Here is an 8,305-nt window from a genome sequence, read left to right as displayed (position 1 = left end):
TCAATCATATGAAAGATGTTAATTAATGTGAAATCAATCAATCAAACTGTTCCCTTGATAATAAGCAGCCAAAACAATCGCACTAAGTCCGTATAAAAAGAAGGCGACCACTTTGAACAAACATAATTTTAATCTGTTAATCTACATGCGTTGAAATGCACTTACTTGAATAGTGTTTATGGCCATCAGATCGTAATTGGCGACTAAACGATATTAATTAAAGTCTTTAATTGCTTATCATTAAGTCATCTGCATTTAAATGTAGGTCAACATAGATTATATAAATCAGTTGTACCTTTCATGAATAGATCGGGTTATTTGATACAAAGGGTAATGAAATACATCGAGGAGGGACATGCTTCTTTGTTTATGTAACATGAGTTTATTCCATACACATATTTTGCTTCGAGTTCAATAAATGTTTTTTTTTATAAACTGGATAGACTCAGATTAAAATTACTAATAAAACATGAATAGAGCCGTTTCAAGTGGAAATGTGTCTTGTTCCAAAGACGGCCAAGGAAGCGTAAACCATGTTCGGTGTTGAGACCACGAAACCTTGCGGCAATTTATAGCGGACAGCGTAGCTCCTGGCCAGACTGCGCGATTGCGCATGCTGGTCTATAGCTAGGCTAACCGGGACATAAGCCCTATTTTCGCATGCAGCGTCTCAATAAATATTTAAGGCGGTCGAATATTGTATTATGACATGGAAACATTCGCGACAATATTTAAACGGATACTTGTGAATGTATTTGTTCTGGTGTTGATTTTTGCGTGTCCTTTTCAGTCTTTTTTTGCACGTTATCTGGGTTCATAAAACATGCCCGTTGTTTGCGCTATGGTGTTCCCTTGAAATATTCACATAAAACAATATAAAATCATAATCCTCTGTTAAAAGATAGGAGCTTACAAGAGTGAATAGTATCTTGCTTTAAATGGTAAAATATGCTGTCAAAATGTTGTTGGTATTAGTTAATAAACAAACACCCTGCATTCATCTGTTGAACAAATCCCATCAACCACTAGGTCATTAAAGGTGCCAGATCTTACGGTCCCGTTTTCAGGTTTATCATCGTATCATGGTTTACAATCACATCAGAACCATGCTGTAAGATATGAAGTCAAATACATATTCGTTCATGCTATAAGTGTAGTTCCAAAGGAAACAATGTTTTAACAACAAAAACATGCACTTTTTGTAGCTGCTGGGTTGGCGCAATGGTTGATACATGTACGAGCGCTTCTTATCTCGACGACACGGTTATATTTCCACTCTCGGCGAATGTGAGCTTGGTCGGTGGTCATCAAATAGGTGGGTACTACTGTTTCACCCCCGCAATAGAATACACCAAACTTTCTACAAAAGAATTTATCTTTAATTCCAAATTCATTTTTAAGTTTGGTAAGTCTAGAAAAGGAACTAGGAATGAGTGCTGATATACAAATCGGGTCTTTATATAAAGCAGCCTTAGGCGAGGAAAGATCTCATAAACGTCTTAATACACAAAGTTATACACAAACTTTTTTTGTTAACTGAAGACGTATCAAAATGTTGTGTTTCAATGGATAGACCAGTCGGCACGTCCCTTAAAAGGTGAAACGAACACGATTGCTGATGTGAACTTCTGTACTTCAATTTATGAATCGGTTTACGCACTCTCTTCAGATCGTGATAACCGTCTCCTCTAGACCGGTCTCTGAGCATCGGAAGGCTCGTCGATGACTATCTGTATGCCCATACACCAAGCCCAAGGGGCGGCATATCCATAGCAACCGACCTGTTCTGACTCGAGCCCGAAGAGAGACTGGAGCAGGAAATCACGTCAGCTTTCTTCTCAACCAACTCAAGCGTGGGATGTAAACTTTGTTGGGTCAATGTTTTTTCCGTCTCGGTATGCAGGGCGCGTTTACGTTCCTTTATAAAGTCCGAATGTATCAGAGGACTGATTTCCACGTTACTATTCAGACTTTTCTCTCCATCACTTTTAAGCTTGCTTTTGACACTCGACTGACAGCCAACCACTATGAACATAAATATGAAGCCACACACTGTAAGAACAGCACCGATGATTCTGAAATACTGCTGATGCTTCCATAAAAATGTCCCTTCCCCTAAACCCTCAATCGAAGATCCAAACAGGATGACTATTCCTAGAAACAACGACATGCCTACCGGAATATATAGACGCCGTATATAGGCTAGGCGCAACTTAGTTCTTTTCCGTTTTTCCTTTCTCCTCTTCCGGCGCTCATCGTACAGCTGTCGTTTCTGCCAGTCGTCCGTGTTCGAGCGGAACTCCATCTCGGCGATCTTTTTTTGTAGCACACTTCCGGCGCTCAATGTGGACCTGTAATACAACCTTGTTTTAAGTCGGAACTACACATACTTTTTTCAAGACGTAGCACATATATGTACATGTACTGGTCATCTTTCAAAGTTTTCATTTAGTTTTTGTTATAAATATGGTTATTTTTTAATAATTGTTGTTTTTGCCGTAGCTTATTTTGCTTTTGACGAATATGCTTGTGATATTTTTTCAACGGGAGAATAAAACGGCAATCGGACTGGAAAAAATATGGAAGGAAATGTAAACTTACATTTTTTATGTATGACAATTCATTTTGCATAGTGTAATACAACATGTATACTTATGTACCCATTAATCAATTATAGCGTGCGTGTACAACAGACTCTTGAAAGAAAAGATGAATAATGAACAAGCGTCCATGTAAAACCTTTTACAAAGCACGAATAAGCGTTTGAGAATTTCATTAGATTGGGAATGTATATTCATTGACTTTCAATGACTTACAGCGCATACTAATTTACACTTGTAGAGTTGTTACGTTTAATTAAGACTTATTAGTAATATGACCTTTATATATACTGATCACTTATTATTACTATTATGGTTAATTATAAACAGCTATTAACTGGTAACAAATGCATACTCACACTTGTACACGGCTGTACTACTATTAGTCATGTTGGTGGTGGGGATTAAATATATATTTAAAAAACATTATAGTTTTGTTAACTTTGCCTGGATTTACAAAAACAACCAAAGTAGACCCTTTGATAGAACAGACTTTGAGCCCAGGCGCATGTTTTGAACAAAGTTAGTACGAGACCACCATACGTTGTGCACTCCAAAGATTTAACCCCCACCGCGGTTAATAGATTTTTAAAGTTATATACCATAAACGTCAGTATAAATGATGTGATCCCAGGGATCTGGTTAGTTTTCATCCAATGTGCATGATTTTAAAAACTCTTAGAAGAGTTAAACTGTATTCTTAATATACACTTAATATAAAAACGCTGGTCCTGGCGATTTCAGAGATTTCTTTTAATGTGAAATCTGTTAGCAGATTGCACGTTTTCTACTGCGAAAAGATTCAAGCCTACCGGCGGGCAATTTTATATTCAAATTGATTGGTCGCTTACAAAGGTCAGGCTAAGGTGAAAAGCTGGCGTATACAGCTACCCCGAAAAATTAGCGGACGCACGCACGCAAGGGCTGTCGGACAACGGACATAATCACGGTTTTCTGAAAGCTCTCCATGAGCACTATGTTCTCATGCGGCGGGCAATTTTATATTCAAATTGATTGGTCGCTTACAAAGGTCAGGCTAAGGTGAAAAGCTGGCGTATACAGCTATGCCGAAAAATTAGCGGACGCACGCACGCAAGGACTGTCGGACAACGGACATAATCACGGTATTCTGAAAGCTCTCCATGAGCACTTTGTTCTCATGCGGGCTTAACATGAATGGCCTTTGATCAATCAAAATGGCATGATGAAAAACTATTGGAGTAATTATCAGGCGCTTAATACTATCTAACGACTTGTACTTATTGTTTATTTATCATATCCGTAAACGTTCAAATCACGCCAAAGTATTGTTTTATTTCAATATTTCAATATTTTATTTTTATTTAAAGCATGATGTCCTTAAACTTTATTACACGGCTCGCAAAAATAGTGACGAAGCTCCACCTTCAACCGTATACAAGCTCTTAACGCATTGCTCATGTGACACGAATGGGACTAAGTAAACCAACTGTGTGTTCAAAGGATAAATACAATATTTGCAAAAGACAAACACAAAATATATTGCATGTTATTGGGTTTGAGCAGTCACTTATCCAAGAATGTTGGTACTCTTTTAGTTTTGACCATGCCACTTGAAACTGAATCAACGTCAATGGCCTATTTTAATTGCATTGTTGCATACATTATTTGGTTATTCATTTTGCTTTTTATTTAAGAAACGAAACCATTTTTGCAAAATCCGATGGTAAAGAAATGTATACTGACAAATATGTACTAAATAATAACTAAGCATTTAATATTTCTGGACTACTGATTGAAGATCATATAATTAGATGTAAAAAGCATTTCAAAATTGCTAACTGCAAACGATTAGTGTACTTGTAAATTGATCCTATTTTCAATAAGATGGCGATGTTTCATGAAGACAATTGCACAATGACACACACAAGGCAGTTATAAGAAAAAAGTTCATCATTAAGTTAGAATGGACATACCCCTATCCCAACCATTCAGATATATGCCTTTGATTTTTTTTACAACGTAAGTGTAAAAAATGGACATTTATAAATACTAAAGCAATTAGTTATTGAACATTTGACGCAAGTGAATTCACTGGGGTAGGCAATTGCGTTTTTGAACTATTTCAAGTTTTTTTGAGGCGTAGAAAGATTTTAAACTCTAATTGGACCAGATAATGATAATGGTTTGGTTTTTCCACTGAACTTAATATTTTTTCAACTTAAAGGATCGAAGCAGCTTAACCATTTCTGTCCCAATATGATATTAATATGTTGACAGACCTGTTAGTGTGATTTTGTAATTTAAACGTTGATTTACGTTTTTTTTCCTTTCTTTAATTTTACTGTAGCTTTTCAGATCCAATGTTTACTTTTATCAATGTAAAGCATTTAAAGACGAACTTAACTACATGCCAAAATCTGTGAAAAATACCCTTTAACATTTACTTTCAGATATAATCCTTATGACATATATCATCGATATAGAAAGTGTGCAAGTTAGAATCGTGTATGAAATTTCATATATAAGGATACACATTAGGCAGTACAATAAAGTCAAAAGATGACTAACATAATATAAGAAATAACTAGTTGTATGCATTGTATATGGTGATTTTAAAGTCCTTATCATAGCGCCTTATTACGCAAGCAGACCAATAAGTGACAACATAAAAAGGAAGTGAACTCAGTACATGGGACGGAACAATGCACTAATACCCACCGTTTATTTGGCGCCGAAAACGGCATCATAAGGGCTATAGGGGACAACAACAGTAATAGGTATACAAACAAATATACATAACATACAACATTACTGAAATACAATTATTAATGGAAAGCAATATTACATTGAAACGTATATAGTATACTAAGCTAGGGAAAGAGAGTATTAAACGGTATTAAATTACACGGGGGGGACTAAAACTAGTTGAAAATGGGAAATAAGATGACAGATTTGTTCAGATACACATTATGAATACTACTCATAAGCATACACAATACGATCCAACACTCAGTACTCACCGGATGGACTGGGTGCTACTCCTGCTGCTGCTCTGTCGTTTAAACCGCGTTCGCTTATTTTGCAGCTGTATAGCGGCATTGGCTTGGTCGAGGTGGGATGAAATTTAAACATATCCTTTTTAATGTTTTAGCAGTGATTGATGTCAATTAAAATAAAGGTTTTCATTGTATCCTCCAACGAGAAGAAGCGAATACAGATTTTCGAACGAAATCCTCCATCAATAAGCCATTACTGCTGATTTCGCAATCAAAGTTCTATATATTTTATCCATTAAGCCGTTGAAATGCATATCCTACTTGCGTCTTATTAATGCCAACAATAACACACTCATGAACTCGGTCAAGAGTTGAATCATTCACACAATAAAATGTACTGCACATTTTATTTAATGGAAAGCATGACTCTAATCGAGTTGTGTTCGCCGTTGTGGTCTTAACACCGATACGGCTAATAGTTAAGAAAAGATAAATAAAATTAAGCGGGGTAAAACAGTGTACATACGCGGTCACGTCTTTTATCCCCCAGTTGAACACGTTTCAATGAAGCAATGGAAGTTGTGTCCGGTTTATTCAATGAGATGAATGTAAAATAAGAATGATATTTGTCGAAAAGTCTAATAAGTCTGGCACAATGAGACATTCGAAAACATGGCAAATATTTGAAAATTTTCCGAAACAACGGAAGTTTAACCGTTCTTTTCAATTGCGTCTTTTGAAATATGTTTTATTGGCCAGGATATTATGTTTAGGTTGGATTGTACACACGTCCTACTACATTGATAGTTCGCTGCGGACATAAACAAGGTACAAGGCAACAATACAATTTATAGAGAGACATTCATTATCTCCAGATTCTACACTACGTTTTCAATATCGTTGACTGTTCGAACGTCGATTTTTTTATAAAACGCGTGTTTGTATGTTATATTATTTGTATAAGTGAATAGTCGAATGAATTCCCTCCAGTTTTGGTTATTTGAGCAAAGTTTGCAGTAAATCGATTGAATATCTGCTGGTCAATTTTTAATGATAAATATAGGTGTACTTCTTCAAGAATATAGTAGCCGATGGTACGAATACATGTCGAAGATTTTTCCAAATACGGCACGTGCACCACTAATATTTACCAAAACTATTTAAAAAATAAAGGATGAATAAAATCACAATCTTCTTAGTAATCGACATTAGCGTTGTGGTTTAATTTTAAGATACTTTTCCCATCTTTTGTTATTATACATTTACTTGAGCCACATGTTATAATTATACTTAAATATGCACTCTATTAGAGTTGTATGTGTTTTATACATGTGCATCAAATGTGATTGATTGCATTGGACAGCCTGGTGTATAAGAAAGGTCAAATGGGATCACCTTTCTTCTTCACCAGAGCAACACTGTCAAAGGCTTCTTTGTGAATGAGTGATTAATTTCATACAATAGTCCCATACAGTAAACCTCTGATTAAATAGTAATTAACTGACTACACATTTGAATGTGTTATAACAAGTTTTCAAACAGTATATTTTAATTAACGTTGTTGTCCCTGCATACAAATTTATGTATGGCATACTCGTTCTTATTTAGATACATGCGTAAAGAGACTGGAACATTTGATAACCTGACAAATCCAATTCCAATTCCAATTCTTTATTTCGTACATAAGGCCACCGGCCCGTATACAACATATAAACAACATAATATACAATGGTTAGTCAAGGATAGAACATATTCGAATTAAGGAGATCTTATAAAATGACAATGTATTCTCAATGAATAAACATAGAGTAAATATGGAGGATCCACGCCGCATGCCTCTAGTTTGAGGCGTCCGATATGGGTTGTCCATATTTTGCATTTATAATATGACAGGATACATAATTCACAGTTGCATTAGACAAAAACACTATAACAAAACTGGCACACATTGTTATAATTCTATAACTAACAAACATCAACATCAAAACATTATTTGACATAAAATTGGCAAATATAAGTGCATGTTTATATGTCTACACAGTTCCTCATTACTATACGCGCATAATAAACAAAAAAATGCAAAGTATATATAAGCAATGATGATGAGTTACTCTGTACCCTTCATGAATTCATCTCGTTGCATGAAAGCATAGTATATATACATAAAATTGGCAAATATAAGTGCATGTTTATATGTCTACACAGTTTCTCATTACTATACGCGCATAATAAACAAAAAATGCAAAGTATATATAAGCAATGATGATGAGTTACTCTGTACCCTTCATGAATTCAGCTCGTTGCATGAAAGCATAGTATATATACATAGCTAGGTTACGGATTGTTGCCATATCTGTAGAGCAAAGTAAATTTATAAAATTGAAGTAGTGTTTGTTTTGTAAATAGTATTGAGGAATATATTTCTGACGAATACTTTCGTACAATCGACAGATCAAAACAAAGTGGAATTCGTCTTCGACGACGATTTCACAGAAAACACATGTTCTCTCTTCTCTACCAATATTATGATATCTACCTTTCTCTACCATTAGGCTATGAGACGAACTTCTAAACATGGCTAGAGCTTTCCTAAACTTAGAAACGTCTACAACATCAATGTATGATTCCCTAGAATATATTTGTTTGAAGTCCATATAAAAGGCTAGTTTGGCGTTGGTAGCAACATTGCCCCTCCAAGTTTGAATATACTGGTCTTTTAATCTATTT

Source organism: Dreissena polymorpha, chromosome 2, assembly GCF_020536995.1.
Source record: "Dreissena polymorpha isolate Duluth1 chromosome 2, UMN_Dpol_1.0, whole genome shotgun sequence".
Classification (NCBI taxonomy): Eukaryota; Metazoa; Mollusca; class Bivalvia; order Myida; family Dreissenidae; genus Dreissena; species Dreissena polymorpha.
The sequence above is the reverse complement of the archived record's forward strand: the minus strand, read 5'-3'. Positions refer to the sequence as shown.